Source organism: Ceratotherium simum, chromosome 5 (genome assembly GCF_057802395.1).
Source record: "Ceratotherium simum simum isolate JZ-2026a chromosome 5, ASM5780239v1, whole genome shotgun sequence".
In the NCBI taxonomy this organism is placed as follows: domain Eukaryota; kingdom Metazoa; phylum Chordata; class Mammalia; order Perissodactyla; family Rhinocerotidae; genus Ceratotherium; species Ceratotherium simum.
In genome coordinates, this window is record NC_141904.1 from 15,306,170 (window position 1) to 15,324,429 (window position 18,260).

Below are 18,260 nucleotides of genomic sequence, written 5' to 3' on the forward strand. Positions count from 1 at the left end.
CTGCGCTGCAACCTTGCCCAACATGATGACACCCACTGCTCTAGGTGATTGCTATGGAACAAAAAGACATTTGTCTCCTGTGTATCCTCTGAGCTTTGTGTATTAACATTTCTTTCTTTAGTAAAAATTAAATTTTGTTTTCCCATTCTTTTCTTTACTCCTCTTTCCAAAGTGAATGGACTAAAATGAATTTCACCCTTGGTTCCAGAATCAGAAAATCCAAGGGAGAGCTTGAAATAGTTGGTAGGAAAACAAGAAAGTGGATGGAGGCAACACATTAAGAAGCTCTTGGTTACTGCATCTCTTCAATCGTGTTATCAGTGAGGTTGGGGCAAATGCAGGCAAGGTGGCTATCTCAGGCTTGGAGCCCACAAAGACTGATGACCAGTAAGATCTGTGCTTCTGGGCCGACAGTAGTGAATTGTTGATGGCTCAGGGCAGGACCCAGCCAGCAGAGTTGCTCCTCTACTAGTTGAGAACTTAAGCCCCCAAATCCTCACTCTCTCCTCTTGGAGATACTCCGTTGCATGTGGAGACAAATTCAAATCTGTGTAAGTATCAGTATTTGTGGAAATTCCCATACCTTCAGGCTTCTTTACATTTATTATTTCAAATTTTAATTGTTTATTTTAAATTTTGCACTCACTTATAATCTGTTTTCTTTTAGTTTGCATTCAGTCAGGCAGCAGAACAAAGCCCCCTGCTATGTTTTGAAACTAGTTTTTTTCTGGATGTTGACTCATTTGGTGTAGTTCTTCATTCATTGGGCACAACTGATCTATGGCCGTGTAACCAACATCAAGAAAACACTCTGGAGCCAAGCATGCAACAAGACCTTGGGAACTAGTCTAACTAACATTATGGTTCTTCTGGATTTTGGTGGCATGGTTTTATCTACCATTATTAAAGTCAATTAGTGGGTCAGTTCAATAGAAAAACAAGGCCACTGTTGGTGCCCCCCATCTTTCAAGCCCTAGCTCCTCTCCTCCTTTTCTAAGGAAACATCTTAACTTCTCCAGCCCACACTGTGCTGGTACTTTCTCGAGGATTCTACTCATAAGTAATAAAAAGATCTCAACTGTTATCCCCTAAGGTGAAGAAACATGAATGAGTGATGAAAAAAGGAGTTAAAGTAAAGACTGTTTAGTCAGTACCAGAATTCTCGATTCTCCTCATTTCCCCGAAGAGTTTTTGCCAAAGCCTCAGATCTGTATTGACAAAGCTCTTTTAAATCCAATCTGATTAATTCTGGTCATAGATAGGCCAACTTGTCCTAGTGCAGCTGCTCAGAATGGAGATAACTAAACAATTTTTAAAGATTAAGTTGTTCCAATTCCATCCAGGGTCCTGGGTTATTTTGAGTACCATTCTCAAGTTTAAGATAGCATCCCCAGCACTCAAGAGCCTGTCATTTCCTCCTCGATGCTTTATTAGAAGTGGGAAGTTATGTGATATGGCCTTTATTAGTGTCTCAGGTCTAGGAAGACTGGCTTTAACTGTAGATATAATTAATTGAGCAATTATCATGGTTTTCTCCTCAATTATCTATTAAAAAAGAAAAAGGATCAGGGGCCAGCTCGGTGGCATAGTGGTTAAGTTTGCACACTCTGCTTCAGCGGTCCAGAGTTCGCATGTTCGGATCCCAGGCGCGGACCTACGCACTGCTAATCAAGCCACGCTGTGGCAGGCATCCCACATATAAAGTAGAGGAAGATGGACATGGATGTTAGCCCAGGGCCAATTTTCCTCAGCAGAAAGAGGAGGATTGGTAACAGATGTTAGCTCAGGGCTAACCTTCCTCACCAAAAAAAAAAAAAAAAAAAAAAAAACAGAAAAGAAAAGAAAAGAAAAAGGATCATTTATTAAAATAGACAATCACAGTAACTATATATAGTATATTGAAACAGGCTTCCTTCCTGGGTTTAAAGAAGGAATACAGTGTCACAGTGAAGAGGGGACTCTGGAGTCAGACCATCTGGGTTTGAATCCCAGCTCCATCTCTCAGCACCTGTGTGACCTTAGGCAAGTTATTTATCATCCTAGGGTCTCACTTTTCCTGTTTGTAAAATGGGGATAATGATATGTCTACTTAAGGGGTAGTTGTGGGATCAAATGTGAAGCACTTAGAAGAGTGCCTGGCACCAATATGCCTCAATATATTTTAACTGCTGCTAACACAGATCAGGTGGACATCAAAAGACCCTAAATGAGTCTTCTCAGTGTCTCTTATTGTGGTTGATGGTTTTCCTTCACCAAAATCACAATTAGCTACATAAAGACTCAGCCTAGTTGCATTTATAGCCTTCCCTGTGGCCAGGAAGGCTGGCTGTACCTTTGCTCTGCATCGCCTGTGGACCGTTCTAGTCCACCAGTATCTGCACTACTTATTCTCATGACCACTTTTTCCAAACAGAGGAGGATTTCTCAGTCATTTTACTAACAAGCTGCTTTTCTCATTCCTGGTCAATGCATTATTTTAATAACAACGCTTATGCTTGCATGTTAAATATTTCCCTGCAGTCCTTAATCACAGACTTGGCTCAGAAGGAAAAAAAAGTCAAATCAGATATCTGACATCATAATAATTTATAAATATTTTTATTGTGACAATTTTTTAGCTAATGCAAATAGTTTCTTTTATTGAATCAGTTTGAACATGGGGATTCTGGTCAAAAATGGAATTCCTGCCCATCCTCCCCTCAAAGGGAATGCATAAAGTTAATCTAAAAAAACTGGATACGGGGCCTGGCCTGGTGGCGCAGGCAGGTGGGTGCGCGCGCTCCGCTGCGGCGGCCTGGGGTTCGCCGGTTCAGATCCCAGGCATGCACCGACGCACCGCTTGGCAGGCCACGCTGTGGCGGAGTCCCATATAAAATGCAGGAGGATGGGCATGGATGTTGGCCCAGGGCCAGTCTTCCTCAGCAAAAAAAGAGGAGGATTGGCAGATGCTGGCACAGGGCTGGTCTTCCTCACACACACACACACACAAAAATAATGAAAAACTAAGAAAGATGGATATGAATGCATATTTATAAGATATATAAAAAGCTACACATTAATTTTAATGAAACATCAAAGCAAAACATGAAATGCAGCAAAGACATTATATATAAGCAAAGGGCAAGTCCATTTAGCTGGAAGAGGTGCACGAGAGCAATAAAACAAATCTGAGAGAGGTGGTCGAGAGTCTGTGGGTGAGACTGGATTTGTGGAGCTCTCTCAGAGATGGAAAAGATGCTGCTTGAAGGACAGGGGAAGAGAATAATGAGCAAGGAGAGAATGTTCCAAGAAAATTTCCTGGACGGAAGGTTTAGAGATGTTCCAGTTCTTCTATGCACCTGATTCAGGCTGAGACTATAGGTGACGTCATCAAAGTTAATCACCTGGACATTCCTGACTGTGATCTCCTCTTACCTCTACTATGAAAGCAGAATTAAAAGGGTCAGTATAGGTCTAAATAAAAGGTTTCAGTCATTTATAGGACCATTCCTGGGAGATCCTGGTGGATCTGACTGTAACAGTACGGTGGCAAAGATGCAAAAGGACCTACCATTCTATGTAGCAGTTATACCTTTGACAAACTATTTACCCCTTTGAGCTTCAGTTCCCTCATCTATAAGCTTGGAATAATGGCAGCAACTACCTCTCAGATTGTTGAGAGGATGGCTGCAGTGTTCATAGCTCAGTGTCTAACATGTAGGAAGGGCTCAATAAATATTCACCATCATCATCTTCATAATCTTCATCCTCATCACAATTATCATCAAACAGAATAACTGAACTATTGTGACACTTTCCATGACATAATGCATTGCATGTCATTTAGCATCACCTTGACCCAATCTAGAATCCCTTGACCCTCTCACCTGGTACTTTGGCATTGCTATGCTCTGCCAAATGAGAACACCCTGCTGGTGGTAAACATTTCTACCTCAAATCTTTCAAAATACTTTACCTTTTAAAACCAATGAATTAGGCTTATATTTGAAACTAAAATATGGTCAGATAAATTCTGAAAAAACTTTGGGCCCTGAGTGTTGGTCAGAAATGGACCTATATGTCAGCTCTGGCCAACTGAACTATCTTTTATCCAAGCACAGTTGATTAGTTGATGAGATACACATCATCTTGGCTTCCAAGTCCTAGAGGCCATCAAAGGTATCCTGATGTTAAAGATATCACTATTTTAATGATCTCTACTGAAGAGTATTAAAAAAAAAAAAAGCTATGCTTTCAGACCTTAAGACTTATTGCTTGTATTTTCACAGCTTTCTTAAAGTAAAAAGGGGTGTTGTGGAAAATGATAAAATTTATCATTTATAGCGAAATATTAATGTAGCAGCAGGAGATTCGATGAGGCCATCTATCTATGAGCATTCAGACTTCAAAGGAAGCATAAACACGAAATTAATGGTTTGTCTAGTGTAAGAGACAAATAAATGCAAATGTGGGCTCATTAATATCAAGTGGATGACTTCTTGGTTTATGGGGTTTGGATTGATTTTGTCAAAGGCCAATAGATTTATTTTAAAAAGTCTTTGAAATTTAGCATCCATACACCCATTATTGAGAGAAATAAAACTCCAACACTCCCGGACGGCCTCTCTTCCTCCTCCTCCTTCCCCCCTTCCTAGATGTTGCTTTACTGAGATAAAGTTCTTACATTAGGACTTACTTTCATACTGAAATATGTCCCTTGTAGGAGCTGCTATAAACGTCAGCATTTTCCGCAGCATTAGTTTATGGGCAGAGTGAATTTTAATGGCATCATAATCTCGTGGCAATCAATTGCGGTGCTTGGAAAAAAAAGCTCTGGGGGTGTCCATTAAATGGGCTTTGCATCACTTTTAATGCTACAAAATCTTGAAGTCTCTCCCTGTCGTCCCTGTTTGTCTATAGATAAAATAGTTTTTCTACCCCCCCCCCCCCCCCCCGTTTTAGGCTTAAGTAAAGTTAAACACTTTTATTTACCCTTTAGTTCTCTGACAAGGAGGAAAAAAAAAATTGCTTTTTCTTTTCCACTTGAACAAGGTCATAGGTCTGTTGGCTCTGACACAACATGGGACACCAAAGCAGGAGTTCTGGTGCGTTTTAGCGCTTCCTAGATTGTCAAGGGCCTCTGCTGTGGTCGAAATCTAGCTTTGTGCTTGTCAAGTTATCCCAAGTGGAGTGGCCAGATACCGTGAAGGGAACCCCTATACAGTGGCTCCTACCTTTTCAGAGCTTGTGCTTTATGTCTATTCCATTTCTACCCCCAAGTCCCACGTGATCTCCGTATCTATTTCTATATATCACACACACGAGTGTTGAGCATAGATAGCACATGGGTTATCATAATCATTTAAAGTGAGTTTCCCATTTCCATTCTTCGTTTTTTGCTTAGGTTTTCATCTTCACGAGATGACATGGATTTTTCAGGTTAACTGTATTCATATTTCTTAACCATTTTGTGACAATTTCTTATTTCAATATCCCTGACCCCTCTTGAGGATTTACGTGCATGACAAACTAATTTGGGAACAGAAAGTGTTTAGAACTTGGTTCTGTAGGCAGTTTTCCACAAAACTTGAAAGTGAGGGAAATAACATTACGCTTGGAGGGTTAAACTGTAAGGTCAACACACGATGAACAAAAACAAAGATATGCAAGATAACCATCAAGAAGAGAAGGCTCTGAGGCCAGCAGAATTAACCACAACCTGATATAGTGTGTCCACCAATTAATGATGAACAAATGTGTCAATTAGGGGGTCAGCTATAAAAGTGGAGAAAAAGAAAAACCACAGAAACAAATGTTGGTGTTCCCATTCCGGCCCCATCCCTGGGAGAAGGAATCATATAGTCAAAGTGTGGAAGAGACAATTCCTACAGTGCAGTGGCTGCATCAGGATACGTTAGGTAGGGCCATTTGTGAAAGCCACTGTTTAGAATGTCTTCCCATCCCCAAATTCCCTTCTTTGAGAGTCTCTCTCACCCACCTATAAGCATGGGGTTGGCCAGAGTTGACTACACCAAGGTAAGGCCTCTAATCCAAGTTCAGCTCTTTGGAATTTGGCTCCTGCAAATTTGGAGGGTGATTCTAGATAGCCTCAACTGATCCTTTGAACTGAGGATATAAAATTCAGTAGTCTTGATCATTTTGGTTATGAGTATGCTCAAGCAGTGAAAACAAGTCAGCAGAAAGAAAGAAAACGATGAGAAAAGGATATGGAATGAGATATAGAGACACTAGGGGAGAGAGAGAGACGTGGTGGGGGATGGCTGGAGATCCCTAGGCTTTCTGGTTTCTGGTTCGTCCCTAATGAAGCCAGGCTGTACTACCTGCCTTAGGGATACCCCCATTCCTTACAACCAATCCCCTGGCCTGAGGGAGGAGAGTGAGAATTAGAGTGAGCTACTTCACTCTCAGGCTGTTACAACACACTGCGGTGTGAGAGTGCCCAGTTAAGTAATGTAAAATAGTATTACACAATTTTAATTAAATAAGAAATGTTGGTAGAAGATGTTGCTAACAATGGAAGCATAAGCGAACAAGAAAATGGCTGAGCTGACCCTTCTCCTGCTGCCTCAAATGAGTGCCTCGTCAGTCACCCCAGGAGGTGAAAAGAATGAAAATCCATCAAGCATGTAAAGAAGAGAAGCAAATACAAGTTCCAAATTCTAAAGACTATTATAAATATGAATTACATCCACTATCATTAATAAAGACCTTTCCCTTTGTTAAACACTGACCTTGAGATATTAACCACAACTCCAAATTAGCAAGATGCAAAACCCAGATATTTAGAGCATGAGGGCAAACTTCTATAATTTTTTTCCAAAAATGTCTAAAGTGGTTTTCAACAATGTTTAAAGTTTGCAATATTCGACTCACTCCTTAAATGTTTTAAATTGAACTTAATAACAAAAATGATTAAAAGTGTCTTAAGTTTCTTACTTAGGAGTGAATACAAAAAGCCAAATACTATTGGGAAAACACTTAATTCTCTCTGCCATGGTAAAAAAAAAAAGTTAATACAATATGGTGACAAATTAAAACATATTCCTTTCCTTTGTCAACAAATACTATGGGAGACACAAAAAACATTGCTGAAGATCAGACTAAACCGGTATTAGAAAAATCATGCAGCGTGGGATATTTTCTATACAGTTGGATGAAAATACAGATGTTTCATATATGAATAGCTGTGGCATTGGCAGCAGGAGACGGTACATAAATGTTCATATCATTTATCAAAATAGCCCCAAACTGTAAATAACCCAAAAGAATAAATAAATTGTAAAATATTTTCATACATAGGAATATCTTACAAAAATAAAAATGAATGAATGACCCACAATACACTGACCATTGATTTTTAACAAAGTGGTTAAAATAATTAAATGAAGAAAAGATAAATTTTCCAACAGATAGTGCTGGAACAATTGGATATCCATATGCAGAAATATAAACCTCAACTCATATCTTGCACTATATACAAAAATTAACTCAGATTATAGACCTAAAGGTAAAATCAAAAACTATACCACTTCCACAAGAAAATATAAAGGAAACTCTTAGTGATCTTTGGCTAGGCAAAGGATTTTTAGATAGGAAACAAAAAGCAGGAACCATAAAATATTCCACTTCCCCCCATCCCTCAGGTATTGTTCCATTGGTATTGTTCCTCGCAGCCCTTGAACACAAGGTATATTCCCAAACTCTTTCTTTTTTCTCTGTGCCACTCTGGTAGGTGAGAAGGTAGCTCAGCGTTGCCTGCCTTTGCATTTCTTTAGTTTGAGTAATATTGATTTCCTTTCATATGTTTAATATTTCTTTTCCAGTGAACCATCTGTTCAACTTGTGTGCTTAGTTTTCTTATGGGGCTGTTTTTCCTTCTAATTTTTCTAGAACTTCTTTATGTATTTGGGAAATTAGCTCTGTGTCTGAAATATGAATTATAAATATTTCTTTGAGTGTGTCAGGGACCTTTTTATTTATCTTATGAAAAACTATTTTATTTCATGTAATCAAATTATTAAACTTTTTTTATGGCTTCTGGATTTGGAGTCATAGTTAGAACAATCTTGCCCATTCCAGATTTATAAAAGAATTTGTATTATCATCTAGAGCTTTTATGGTCTCATTTTGTGTATTCAAGTCTTTGGTTCATTTGAGTTTATTCTAGTGGGACCCTCTCCTTCTGGAAGAGAATATTTGCTGAAGATTTCCGAGCCCTATGAGCCCTTCTGTCCCCTCCATTCTTGCTGTTCTTCCTTGTGGCACCTCTGAGACTTCCAGCACAGGCTTGCAGATCGGCTCTGCCTTTGAGACCACTTACATGCAACTAAAAGTTTCAGGTTTCTTTTGTCCCCTAGTTTTTCTAAAAATGCGTTTTATGAGGTTTTTCTTCCCATTTTCCTTGTTGCTCCTTTTGATCTCTAGGAGAAGTGGGAAGGTTCAGAACTAAACCATGGCCACAGTTATATTATAAGCAAAACTGCTAAGAACATGATTTTAATGATTGTACCCATACAAAAAATAAAAAAAGAAAGATGATAGATGATATAGATAGATAGATAATAGATAGATAGGTAGATAGATGATAGATAGATAGATAGATAGATAGATAGATAGATAGATAGATAGGTAGATAGATGGGTAGATTCTGCAATATACCCTCTGAGGATAACACAGTGAGCAAAAAAAGTTCACCTCTCATTCCTGAGGGTGGATGTAGGCAATATGCAACTAAATATGTAATTTAATAATACATATATAATTCAAAATCTCTGTTACTGGACATAAAAGCTGTATCTTGTATTTTGCTATTATATATAAGGCTGATATGAACATTCTCATCCTCATTTCTTTGTGATCATTTCTGATTCTAGCAATTATCTCTCTCATACCCCAACCTGTCCCCAGGACAAATGATTAGAAATGGGACTCTTGGATGAAATGGCAAGGGATTTTAAAAGCTCATGCTATATATGTCAAATGCCCTCCAAAGAATTTGTACCAGTTTTACTGTTTTCTCTTCTGAGTGTCATTTCCCTGTAATGTCTCAATTTTGCATTATTCTAAAAGGTTCTTTCAACCTTTTTGCTATGTATTCATTTGAAGAGCTATTTTATCCATCCATCCATCCTTCCATCTCCATCCATCCATGGAGTGTAAAGCATTCTGCCAAATGCTATGAAATATAAAAATTGTTGATGGATCAACTTGATTTAATAATCTAGTCACTCAGTTTAAATGAAATCGTTAATAATTGTTAAGTTTACTAAAAATGTTCAAGCTTATTGTTGTGCATAATAATAATCATCTAAGACTATACCTATAAGATACCAAAATAACGGAGTAAACTGAAAAATTACAGTCAAAGTTATAATTATTCTACCCCCTGCCGTTGAAATTTGTATTCCCCAAAGCTTCTTTTTTAGCTCTCCCTCTTCCTCATGCTTTTCATGAAGCCACAGCACTTCAACTGTAAGCTACATGATGGATCCTAAATGTATTTACATAGGCTATAACCCTCCTTTACTTATGGAGAAACACTAAATGTTTTCCTGCTAAAGTCAGAAACAAGACAAAGATGCCCTTTCTATCCACTGCCATTTAATATTGTGTGGAAGGTACTAGCCAATGCACTCAGGAAGGAGAAAGCCAGTGAAGGCATAAGAATTGGAAAGGAAGAAGTAAAACTGTCCATATTTTAAGATGTATAATTACATACCTGGGAAAAATATAACAATTAAGGAAAAAATCTAGTTAAGGTAGCAGCATATAAAATTAATATATTGATATCCATATATAAACAAGCTATTTAGAAGTAATGAAAACAAAGATAATATTTACAGTAGCTACTAAAAATATAAAATACTTAGAAAAACAAAATTAACAAAAAAATGTAAAAACTATCTGACAAAAACTTCATTAAAACGCTCCTGAAATTCACAAAAGCAGATTTCAACAAATAGACATATGATGCTCTTGGAGGGGGATCTTCAACAGCACAATCCAAGGATTGAGACATGAACATCTTGGGAGGGGGCATTATTCTGCCTACCACATGCTTTCTAAAGTTTATATGAAAAAAACAAGCAAGAAAACATAGTCAAGACACCTCTGAAAAAGGAGAGCAATTATATAAGAACATTTGTAAAACATCAATAATTAAAATAGTGTGGTATTAGCACATGAATAGGCAGACAAATGGAACAGAACAGAAAGTCCAGAAATAGACCCAAATATATATGACGTTTAATACATAATAAAGAAAGCTTCTCAGATTAGTCACGTATAAAGGGATTTGATTTTGTGACAACTGGACAGCTATTTGGTTAAACATTTTTTAAATCCATATCTCATGCTGTATACAGTCCATATCTTCAAGAAGCTCACAGTATGAGAGAAGAGACAGCCATATAAGAAAATAATTTCCATGAGCATATAACAGCAATAATAGACATATGCTCTAGGTACACTAGGGCACAAAGGAATTAATAATCAACCATGATTGTGGACACAGAAAGGACAGAGTGTAGATTATCATTAGAAAGACGACTTTTAATGGAATCCATCCCAAATCTGAAATTCCACAATTAATTTCCTCTGAACCACAGGTAAATTAAACAGTGAGAAACAGTTGATGTCATTCGTCCCCATTTAATCTAAAAAATACAATATAAGCCCAACAAAAATCCAAAATGAACTTTATCTGGAAGAATCTACATACAAGAATAGCCAGAATACTCTTTTAAGAACAATGAGGAACTTGTTCCACTCGATATTGAACAGTGTAACACTGCTGTAAGAAGAGGCAAAAACAGGAAAATAGATGCATGCCTCAAAGCCTGCATAAAAATATATCCTAGCTGGATCTGATATCTAAGCACAAAAACTTCAAAACATAAATGACAACATTAGAAGTAAACATAGGGAATACTTCTATTATCATTGAGTAGACATGGCAATATGTGACACCCAGAAGTTGTAAAGAAGAGAGATGGACATATCTGACCAAATAATTAAAAATTTTTGTATGGCAAAATATTTTTATGATATATTAAGATAGTGTAAAATATGGTATAAATGATTGTTATCGAAAATATATAATGAGCTCCTTCCTTTAAATAAAGAGGGGAAGAGAGAGAGAGAACATCAGGAGAAAAGTGAACACAGACTATGAATAGGCAATTCACAGTTCAGAAATGAATGACAAATAAACATGTAAAAGAGGTGTTCTTTCTCGCTAAGAATCAGGGAAATTTAGATTACAACAAAAATGAAGTAATAGTTTTGGACCATGAGATTGGGAAAAATGAAAACATTTAAAGTCTCCCATTTTGGCAAGAGAATAGGAAAAGAATCACTCTCAAATACTAGTTGGTAGTTTTAAATTGGGAGAGCCTCATTGGAGAACAATTTTTCAGCTCTATAAACAAATTTTAAATGCACAAGCTATACACTACTACTGGGAACTTATCCTATAGGAATGACTACACATGTACACGAAGTTAAAAGCATGTCCAGTGCTGCATTGTTAGTGAAAGTAAACATTTGGAAACCCTCTAAACGTCTATCCATTAGAGGCTGGTGAAATAAATTATGCCACATCCATACAATGAAATAATCTGCAACCATTAAAAAAATGAGGCAAATCTATATGTAACCACGTGGAAAGACCTTCAAGATACATTGTTAACTGAAAAAAAGTCCAGGAAATATATGTAGATTATCTTCTATAATTTTTTTACTCCAAAATAAAATTATGTAACACATATGTACCTATTTATACCTAGTGTTGTATGTAAATGTATTCTGTTTTATGTATAATAATGCTATAGCATATGTACAGCAAATATAGGATGATTTCATTTGTGTATTAAGATGTATAAAATTCTCTGTTTATGGACATGATTAGACAGAGGTCTAGAAGGATATGAAACAAACTATAATATGTGACTATCTGTGGGAAAGGGAGTGAGGTTGGGCTGGGGCAGGAGGAGGGCTATTAAAGGGGGTAGTCGGTCCTGGGCCTGTTTAATCTCCTGTCCGTTCCTCACTCTGCCCCCTGCTCTGCCTTACATCTGAGAGCGGTCAACCAGCAAGTTGTGTTACCCAGGCTTCCATGTCATTGGCACCCTGTTAGGTACTAGCAGGAGAATAAAGGGCAAGAAGAAGTAAAAAGCCACAGTTGGTAATTTTTCCCTCTTCTCTCTTTATGGGGTGATTTCTCTGGTGGCAATTGTGTCTCTGCTTGGGTCCAGCTCCTCTTCCCAGACCCACCATGGTTTCATCTTCAGTGGGGGTGACCCTGGTCCCTGGGTTCTGGCAATGTACCTCCTTTGACCCTGCAGACTAAGCATGGTAGTGGCTCCCTGGGGTTGTTAATCTTTAAGTTGTCCCTTTGCTGTTTGGCTTCTCAGACTTTCCATCACCAGAACAGCCAATTCCTTGTATTAAATACCTTCATTTTGTTTCTGTTTTCCTGTTTGGACATTCTCTTCTCTTCATATAGAAGTATTTCTTTTTTTAATTCATGTTCTTCAATTTTTGTTTTCTTTTCTTGAACCTTGGGATTGGACGAATTGGATTAATCATAATCCAATTCATGTCCTTCATCATTGTTTCATACATGGCCATTCATTCATTCCTAATAATGCAATAAGCACCAGTGAGCCCAACACAAATCTAGAATTCTAAGGATAACTTATGTGCTCCCCTGCAGCCTGTTCCCTTCTCCTCTCCTTGTATTCCCCTTCCACAAATGTAACCATCATTCTGAATCCTGAGCTTAGGATCCCCTTTCTTTTAATATATTTTTATATGATATGTATTCCAAAAATGTATATATATTTTAAAATTGTTTACAGCTTAAGAAGAGAGTATCATGCTATATGCAATCTTGTGGGTCTTACTACTTTTACTTAATATTGGCTTGCTAAGATGCATCCATATTGGGGTATGTAGCTAGAATTTGTTCATTTCGGCCACTATATAATATTCTATTGTGTGACTATACCACAGTTTATTCATACAGTTTCCTGTTGATGGACGTATAAATTGTTTCCAGGATTTTGCTGCTGAGAACAGTGCTATTATAATCATTCTTGTACATGTCTTCTAGTACACAAGAGTAAGAGTTTCTCTTGGATATAAAAGTAGGAGTGAAATTTCTGGGAAAAAAGTATGAGTATCTGATTATATGCAATAATCCCAAACAGTTTTCTAAAGTGGAGAGTGAGAGTTCTTTTTGATCCACAGTCTCTCCAATACTTATTCACACTTTTAAATTTCTGCTAACTTAAAAGGTATAAACTGGTATTTTATTGTGGGTTTCTATATATTTCTGTATTGTTTCCATTTTCAAATTGAGTAGGTAGTTTTTCATTATTTTAGTAATTAAAGAAAACCCAACTATATTTTTTTGAATAAATTGCTCCATACTGTTAATTAGATGCAGCATTTGCCAATGGCTCAGCCCATCAAACTAGAGCAGAGAATTCATTTAGTTAATTCCAGTTCATTTTATAGCTGTATCTAGATCATGAGTATTACCTGAAAGTTACAGACTAACATTGTAGAGAGTCTCGATTTATTAGACAATATAATACACCACTCTGCTCAGAAGGTTTTGGAAGACCTTATCCAGAATAATCATTATCCAATTCGAGAAGCTTCTTTCACATCTGTTAATTGATGGGACCTGTCAATTAAATGTGAAAACCCCAAGTTTAAACTTAGTGTCTATATGGTACTATGGGTATTTATTTAAGGCTTCATGAGTTTGGAGCCATATATTAAATGGAAACAAGTAGAGAAAGTGTTAGAAATGGCCTTATGAGTCTTATTGGAAGCATGGAAGATTCACACAGGAAGTCACTTGAGTCACATCTATGGAGTGACCTACTCCCAGCTATGAAATAATTTGATAAAAATGAAAATAAGTTCTGATGAGATAAGAAATGAAGGTGTGGCCAGTGTGGTGTGTGGTAGATAACTGATGTCTTCCTGGGAGATAAAATTTGAGCTCAGATTTTGAGGAGATGATTGTTTTTTAGACACCATAACTTTTATAGTGGATAGAACATACAAATTTGGGGTGAAAATAATACTACACCCTCAGGAAAAACTAAAATTTACTTTGATTTGGTTTCTTTTTAAGACTAGAGGGATAAGAGAAATATGACATTCAATATCTTTCATTTTGCCCACATGAAGCCAGCACTGAGTGGTTCTTCCAAAACAACTTTGCCTGGTATTCTGCCAGCTGTCTTGGAGTTAGGTGGTATTTCCAATCAAGTTATAATTTCTGCCCTTCCTCTAGGCACAACTAGTTTTCTGGCGACCTCCTCTTGCAGTCAGCTTCATTCTATTTCCATATTTGTATGAAAGAATGATAAAGAGAAAACTTGAGGTTAAGACCTGATGAAATGTTTGCTTAATTTGCTCTTTATTATAAAATTTTCTTTATTTGTTTGTGTACCTCTATGCCTCTTACTTATCAACTTTTGAGGTACTGCACAACTAAATTTGTGTAGTTACGGATGGAGTGGAACTGTACTCAGAAGGCAAGCTGGGCCAGAAGTCAACAAAACGGCAAAGGATTTCATTTAGTCTAAGACACACGTCTTTAAACAGTTTAACATCTCTGAAATCAGGATGATATTTTAGTCTAGAAGGAAGTAGAGCTCTTCCAGAGAATCTGCTCATCACCTGGGGTACTGCCAACCTGAGATCATTTTAAATTCTCTGCTTGAGGTTTTTGGGACCTTGATAGTGGAAATTTAGATTGCAAACTTGCCTGAGTATCAGTTTATGGTTCAAATTCCAGAAGATTTTTTTCCTTCCTTTGCCCAGTGACAAGATTAGGAAAGGCAAGTGTATTTCTTTTTTAGTCCTGCATTGAGGCATAGCCCTTTCATATATCAGCTTTTATACTCCATCTTAGCCATTTTTTTCTCTCTTAATGGTACATGAACTAACAGTGTATGTGTTGGAAATCCTGGAGTCCACAGAAAATGCAGATGTGAATGTGGGAATTTCTAAAAGAATGAACCAACTAATTCTGTCTGTCTCATAAAGGGTGATTTTAATGATTCAAAGAGTGATTTTAAGGAGCCAGCCTCATGTACAGAGGTTTTTGTCCCATGGTACTTTAACTGTGAACTTGGCATCTGAAAAAGTAAGAGTCAGTGAATCTTCCACTTTCTTGATGAAATGTAAAAGGAAACAAATTTGATTTTGGAGAAATAGTGCTTTCAAATTTTAAAGAAGTTTTGACTTTTTCTCCGGAATTGATTGTTTTCTGCACTTATTACTCCTTTTAATTACATTCAAAAGCTAAAAGTCTTATTGACCCTCAATTTACCAGCACGTAGACTGGGTTTGTCCATTTGACTTGGACAGCTACATGCTTCTGAGCTTTCAGTTCCTGATTGAGATACAAAGTCTAACGTCAATGAAAATGGATCAGCTGTACTGGAGTTGAAGTGGTGAAAACGGGGAGAAGTGGTCAGATTCAGAATAGAGCCAACAGGTTTTGCTGGTAGATTTGATGGGAGGTGAGAGAGAAAGTGAGAAGTGGAAGATGATGGTCAAGTTTTGGGGATGCGTAGCAATGGAGACAAAGCAAGTCTTTGGGGAGGGATAAGGAGGTATAAAGAGGGATAAAGGGTTCCGCTGAGTGGGTGTCACTAATTTCCTTTACAATTTTGGAAAACTCAATCAAATCACCCAGAAAAGATTCATGAAATGTGATGCCACCTCCAGCAACAAGATAGCCGGGTTTGTCAGACAGAACATGCCCTCCAAGTCACTGGAAATAACCGAAGAACTAAATAGAAGTGAAGACTCATTAGAGCTATCAATGGGACATTGGTCTTTTTGATCTCTGTCTGCATGCTAAGGACAGGGAAAGTGAGCCTCCTTTTCATCTTTTCCATCACACTTTAAAGGGCTGCTGTAATGGTCCCACCAACTGAATCATTTTCATTTCCAACTCTAATCAGTTTGTGAATAAATATCCTTTGGAGATGTGAGCTGCTTTAAATGATGGCTCCCTTTCCACCTTTAATCTATGACACTGCAGTTCTTTTGAGAGAAAATAGCTCCTTGTGTCTTTATTCCCTCTCTGAGTTCACATATGCAGCACACCTCTGTTTTTATTATTACATAATAATGGCTTTAGTAGGTGAATAAAAGGTTGCACAAGTTTTGCAAAAATAAGAGGCTATTCACCCTTGCTACCTTTAATCTCCTGCATTCTCCTGTTAATGATTATAAATTATCAAAGCTATTTTCTCAAAGTCTTTATATAGTATAATACCAGCGGCAGATCATTCTCAGGAAGGGCTCTTTTTAAGTATCATAATTAGTAGTATTATCTTTAATCTTTTATGGTGTGAAAATCCAGGACGACATGAAACTTGATACAGGGTAAGAGACTGCTTATTTTCCTGAGTTTGAAAATGAAGGTTTGAATCAAGTCTTCTTTCTTTGGAGAGTTTTTAAAGATTCCAAAAGTATGAGAAATATTGATAAATTTCTTTGACTATATCTCTTCTAAGAATCGGTTAACTGCTTTTATCAGATGAGATCCAATTTGATCCTCTGCCCTAAGTTCAAAAGGATCCAGAACCAAGCATTTTCTGGAAAGGTCTGAATATATCAAACTAAATGCTCCTAATGGAGCATTTGGTTTTTGGGGTCCATTAAATTTTAGTTTTTGAAATATAGTCATGTCAAACTTCCAGCTTCAAATTGGTAAATTGAATCAAAATAGTTACCTCTCTCGCCTTTCTAAATCCTAAAAGTATTTCAAAATGTGGAAACAAAAGCAACCAACACAAACCAAACAAAAATGCCTGTGACCGCTCTGGGAAATTGTGCATAAATAGATGGAAAACTTTGGAGAAGTTCTGAAAAATAGAAAACAAATTGGACAAAACTAACAGAAAAAGCAATCCATGCTTACAAAGTCTATAAATCAGCACCAGCAAAAAAGAAGTTGGTTGGTAGATTTCCCCAACCGAGTTCCAGAAAAACCGAAAGCTTGTTGGAGGGAGTAGGAGATTGGAGGGGTTGATAAGAAAAGTGTCAGCATTACCCTTTCCCTGCTCACGCCCCAATACACACACACACACACACACACACACACACACACACACACAGATTGGCTGCTTGTAGCTTTCAATCTCTAGCCTCAATTGGCCAGAGTCTTGCTAAGTAAATGGGAGATTTTTCTTACAGTCATTTTAACATTGGTAACAGGTCCAAAGAAAGAAGGGATAGGGCTATAGTTTATTTTAAATGTTACAACAGTAATGGCAAAACCAAGCAACAATCAAATAAACAAAAGCGGACTGACCATTTTACTGCCTCTATCAGCTTTGATACTTTCTACCACCAATTAGGTCTTTGGTAAGACTTAGGCATATTTTATATGCTACCAGCAGAAGCTAGAGGAATCTTCTGTAAGGGGACACAGGAAAGGACCTTGGGAACTGCATCAAAGCCCGAACATGGGGCGGCTGGCCACCAGGAAACCTCAGGCTTCCCTTGGGTCTGATGGCAGCAGGGGGAGTTTGAACTTTTGTGCAGGTGAAGCTCCACGACCAGTGGCCTTGATTGAGGGGTGGGCTGTTGACTTCTAGTCTACTTTAGGAATCTCGAAGGAAGCCTGTCTGAATGTTTGCCTTTCCCCACATTCACAATGATAGCAATATCCTCACAAATTATCCATGATGATAGAAATTTGAAAGTTAAGTTGTACCCCAGGAGGTGGGTGGCTGTTGACTGGAAAGGCTATTGACTTTTTGGAATGATGGAAACATTCCTTATCTTGAACTGGATGTTAGTTACATGGGTGCATACATATGATACATTTATTGAGCTGTACACTTAAAGTTTGTTCATTTTATGAATTAATAAGCAAATACATACAAGACAGAATATCATATTGGATAATGTAAATGCTTTTTTAGAAAAATGTAAATTACCAAAATTTACCCAAGAAAATATAAAATACCCTGAAAGAACACAAACAATAGAAGAAATTAAAGAGGGAATAAAAGATGTACCTCTCTATATACTTATGCCAGATTTGTTATTAGCTGTGTTTGAATAAAAACTTCAAAATTCAGATAATTTCTATATTGTTTAAATTTTTGTACTGTGGGGAAAAATTAGAAGTGTTTTCCATCTTTTCTTTCAGGGATAACCCAAATTCTAAAATGTAAGAATGTACTTTCAACTTTAAACTATAGATTAAT